The sequence below is a fragment of the Tupaia chinensis genome, unplaced genomic scaffold (genome assembly GCF_000334495.1).
Source record: "Tupaia chinensis unplaced genomic scaffold, TupChi_1.0 Scaffold000366_1, whole genome shotgun sequence".
Taxonomy (NCBI): Eukaryota; Metazoa; Chordata; class Mammalia; order Scandentia; family Tupaiidae; genus Tupaia; species Tupaia belangeri.
This window is the reverse complement of record NW_006159863.1, coordinates 1,403,059-1,408,450: the sequence shown is the minus strand read 5'-3', so window position 1 is coordinate 1,408,450 and position 5,392 is coordinate 1,403,059. Positions and strand designations below refer to the sequence as shown.

General features: G+C 42.7%; 1 pseudogene; it reads left to right on the top strand.

Annotated features, from left to right (window-relative positions):
- The first annotated feature begins 4,222 nt into the window (after positions 1–4,222).
- LOC106735378 (translationally-controlled tumor protein pseudogene) lies at positions 4,223–4,928 on the top strand (annotated as a pseudogene).
- The last annotated feature ends 464 nt before the right edge of the window (positions 4,929–5,392 follow it).

The window sequence follows — 5,392 nt, the reverse complement described above, 5'->3', positions numbered from 1 at the left end:
CCACGTCTCAATCCCTTCTCCTCCTTTCTCCTCTTGAGATCTTGAGCACGCATGTACACACGCCTGCCTGAGTTTTAAGCCACTTGGTCCAGGACTTGAATTGCGGTCGACTATTGGGAGTCCAGCAATGTAACCATTGTGCCATTTGCTGGTCTTAAGATATCTATATCTTAAGAATTATTTTATTTAACTTTATTTAGTTATTTATTTATTCTATTTTTATTTGACCAGAGAGGGATAAAGTGAGAGAGAGGGAAAGTGAGAAAGCAAGTCATCAGGTCCAGGACTCGAACCGTGGTTGGCCATGTGCGAGTCCAGCACCCTTAACCACCACGCCACCTGCTGCCCTCTCCCCCATACCTATATCTTTATCTGGAGAGATGCTGCCTCTCCTGTATGAGAGCTCCAAAATCAGAAGTATCTCTGATACTTTGGAATTTCTAGCACCGTCTGAGCTTGACACTGGGACAAAATAGAGGGACTGCTTGCCTCTGTCCCTCACGGCACTGTCAAAGAGCTGAGGCAGTAGCTCATACAGTGGAATCTCTGATTGGCTTTCTACAGTTGACCAGAGTTTACTTACTCACAAGTGAACAGCCAATAGCATTTTAAGAAGGGAGACAAACATTATCCACTTTAAAGATGTTCATGGCCTTTGGCTCTGCAACACCACACTTACCCTCTCTTACCCTCTCATTCTGTCTGGCTCTCTCTCTTGCACATCTCCAACATATACACACACACACACACACACACACACACACACATATGTATATGTATATGTATGTATGTATTTAGAGGTCTTTGCTTTAGGATACATGTGAGAAATCACTCCCCCACAATCCCTTCTCCTCCCTGGGTCATGGGCATGCATGCATATGCACCTGGCATGAGTTTCAAGTCACTGGGTCTGGGACTCAAACTTTGGTCGGCCATGCAGGAATCCAACAACATAACCACTACGCCATCTGTTGGCCCCACCCACAAAAAAGTATGTACATTTAAGGATGCAACAGTAAAAGGTTAGAAATTAACCTGAATTCCCATTAATAGAAAACTAGCTAAATTACAATACATCTATAAATTAAAAAATTCTGTGGCCATTAAAAAGCAATAAGGCAGCTCCCTATGTACTGATGAGAAATAATATCCAAAATGTATTTAAGAACTTAAATTTTTTAAAAAAGCAAAGTGCAAAAAGCATGAATGGTAGGCTGTCATTTGTGTGAAAGGTATAAATATATACAAAGATAACTTTAAATACAGAGATGACCTCTGGAAGCTTGGTTAATAGGGCCAGCTCAGAGGCACAGTGATAATGTACCTCTCACACTGTGCTGGAGCCACGTGGAAGATCAGGGTTCATTTCCCCAGTCTATACACACTGGCTGGTCCTGGCTGGCAAGGCCTTGGGGTACGGCAGTGGGGATCACAGTGTAAAACGCTGCCGAGGGTGAGGGTGCTTGGCTTGCCCTATGGAAGAAAGAAAGAAACTGAAAAATCAAAAAACAAAACAAAAAACCTGCTTAATAATAGAAATTGCCTCTGGAAAAAAGGAATTGGAGAGCAAAGATAAAAAGAGAGACTGATTTTTCCCTTCATACTCTTTGATCATTTTGGATTTTGTGAACCCATTGAACAATTGGTTTTATTTAAAGATACAAGGAAGTGGGACCAGCAGTTAACGTAATGGCTATGTCGCTGGACTCCCACATAGTCGATCGTGGTTCGCGTCCCGGACCCAGTGGCTTAAACTCATGCCGGGCGTGTGTGTGTGCGTGCCCAAGATCCCAAGAGGAGAATGGAGGAGAAGGGATTGTGGCGTGGCCATCCCCTCTGGGGGGGGATTTCTCGCTTTCTGTCTCTCTATCTCTCTCTGTCTGTCTGGCGAGCACACACGCCCTATCGCAAAAAAAAAAAGAAAGAAAGAAAGAAAGAACCTCTCCCAAATAAAAGAAAAAAAAAAAGATAACAAGGAAGTAATGAAGGCAGGCAGCCTTTCCAATGCAGGGAGCGTTTATATTTAATCCAGACTGGAGAGAGCTGAAGATCTCAACAGTCCCCACTAGAAAGGGCAATTTTCTAGGGGCCACACATCTGAACCCCCACCCAGGCTCTCCCTGGCCAGAAGAGCGGAATCTCTGAGAGACTCTTTCTTCCCTTTTCAAACTCTCCGAGTCCAACCCTTCTTCTTGCTCTTGTCATGACATCATGCCTCATTTTAATATAGTTTCACAACATGTTGACATTTCCAGCCTGACCACTTATTTCATCCTGATTATAATTCATGTTGGCAGCCCCCTGCTGAGAAGAGGGGAGGCTGACCACACTCTCTCTCGCTGGTGCTGTCTCTGACATGTGAGGTGCTTCTGGGAAGGCCCTCCAGCTGCTGCATTAATCCTGCCCCCGGGGGGATTCTCGTAAATTTCAGTGCACAACTGGCTCATTTGTTACCTGAGGGCTCTGTTCTTCCTCATGACCTCATCCTTGATCCTTTCTGTTCTAAGATCTTGGACCCATTTCCTTCTAAATTCTGTGATTCCCTTTCTGCACTTACCTGTTATGTAAATCTCTGATCCCCTCAGCTAAGTTTTCTCACCTTTTCTTAGTCTCTTGTGCCTGAGTGCAGATTCTCTGGGACCTCTCAGATTTTAGATAAGAGACTAGAATAAAGTATCCCTAGGATCTCATAATTCCAAGAAGGTGATGATTGTCCATAAAGTCTACTGCCTCATGTATCTCTGTCCTTCATTCCAACCTCCTGATTCAAGGAACTATAAAGCCTTTGATCACATTATTTAACAGGCTCTTTCTGAGAAGAGAGTATTGTAAAGTGAAAGGCGTCCGGATATGAGTCAGAGAGATGTCACTTCAAATCTTTATCCTGTTGTTTACCAGCTGTGTGGTCTTGGGCAAGTTACTTTTACCTCATTGAGCCCGAGTTTTCTTTCTTAAAAAATGAATGCAAGAATCCTTACTTCTGGGGTAGTAATGAGTATTATATGTGATTTGTAAGTAAAGGGTACATTTTAGTGCTTTGACTCAGAATTAGTGCTTAATAAATCTAATTCTCATGCCATGGACACTCTCTAATCTTGTTCTGCCAACTTCAATCTATAGAAACTGTGCCACATAAACTCTCACTAGTAAAGGCAAGAACACCCACCATATGCTAATCTAGCAATATATACAAACTGATGTTCACTGATGGTCATATAATATGCATATTTATATGGCCCAAGAAACAAGAAATGTTTACAAATATTTTAGAGAGAGAGAGAGAGGAAAGGCAAATGTAAAGAAAGGGATGAGCAGGTAGTTGAGGCCATGGACAGGGAGGGAGTATATGGTAATAAAATGTAGATGGAAGTCTGGTCAACAAGACGGTTACTTCCATGATAGTTTGGTAAGTAAAATTATTCATTGATCCAACAAGGATAACAGGGACATGGAGGAAGAACAACATTAGAGCATAGAAAGACAGAGATTTAGGCCTATTTATGGCCTTCTGGGAACTGCAGGAGCGTGGTAGTTCCTGAGGTACAGTGGATTATGAGTGACCCAGTCATGCGGCTCATCCTGGGACAGATGCAGAAGGACCCCCAGGTGCTCAGTGAACCCTTGAAAAATCCTGTAAAAGTGCAGAAGATCCAGAAGCTGATGCATGTGGGTCTGATTGCCATTCGGTGATGACTTGTTCATCCCTCCTTCCCTTCACCGTCATGTGAAAAGTGGAGCTGGGACAGCGGTGAAGAGCACGAAGCAGAAGGGAGAGAAGGGGAAAGAGAACAACTTATCTCTATATATTTATACATACCCATGTGGAAGACACAGAGACTTACACTAGCGTTATTCCTACAGCTGCTGCCTCTGGGCTCTCCCAGACATGCATGGTCTCTTCACTGCTGCCCTACAGTTCCATGTCTCCAGAGTTCCCCTGCCCCCAAGTTGCTGTCTCTGATATTCTCCCGTAGTTGGTTATTTTTTATTTGGGGCAGTGGGTAGGTATGTGGGGTGGGGAGGATGTTTTTCCCAACCTCAGGTCCCAGCTGTCTTCACATTGTTCACTCCATGATAAATAAAACAATAAAACAAGCCAGTCAGTTTTGGTTATAAAAAATAAAAATAAGAAGAGTACCTAGGGCTTTTCCAACCCCTCTCTCTCCCCTGAGTACCCCTCCAGCTGCACCACACTAGTTCTGAGAGCTGCAGGCTCCTACTCAGCTAGCACCACCATCGTCTCCCTCCAGCAGCCATCATGATTATCTACCAGGACCTCATCAACCACGATGAGATGTTCTCCAACATTTACAAGACCTGGGAGATCTCGGATGGGCTGTGACTGGATGTGGAAGGGAAGGTGGTCAGTGGGACAGAGGGTAACATTGATGACTCACTCATTGGTGCAAATGCCTCTGCTGAAGGCCCTGAGGGCGAAGGTACTGAAAGGGCAGTAGTCACTGGAGTTGACATTGTCATGAACCATCCCTTGCAGGAAACCAGCTTCACAAAAGAAGCCTACGAGAAGTACATCAAAGATTACATGAAATCAATCAAAGGCAAACTTGAAGAACAGAGACCAGAAAGAGTAAAACCGTTTATGACAAGGGCTACCAAACAAATCAAGCATATTCTTGCTAATTTCAAAAACTACCAGTTCATCATCGGTGAAAACATGAATCCAGATTGCATGGTCACACTGCTGAACTACCGCGAGGATGGTGTGACCCCATATATGATTTTCTTTAAGGATGGTTTAGAAATGGAAAAATGTTAACAAATTAGGCAATGACTTTGGCTCTATCACCTGTCATAACTGACTGCTGCTTGTCACCCACAAAACACCAGGACTAAAGACAAATGGGACCGATGTCATCTTGAGCTCTTCATTTATTTTGACTGTGATTTATTTGGAGTGGAGGTATTGTTTTTGAGGAAAAACAATTGTCTGAAAATAAGATGAATTTAAACTAAAAAAAAAAAAGAAGGGGCCAACAGGTGACATGGTAGTTAAGGCTATGGACTCTCATATGGTGACTGTGGTTCAAGTCCTGGACCTGGTGGCTTTCTTTCTCACTTTCCCTCTCTGTCTCACTCAGGTAAGTACATATACCCTGTATCAAATTTAAGATAATAGTAATAAAATTAAATAAATAATTTTTTAAAAAGTTCCTAGGGATATTGAAGATCCAGATCAACCAAATCAAAGAGTTGTCACTAATACTTTGTTAATATTTCAGTCATCAGGATGAGCCATTAGAGAAACTGTGCTTTAATAGTAAAGATTATACTAAGAACAAAACTTATCATGGAACCAAAGCAAAAGAAAAGAGAACAAAGCCAAGTTCTGAAAAAAAATCTAAATAGATTTTGAAGGTTGAAGGTTGAGCAC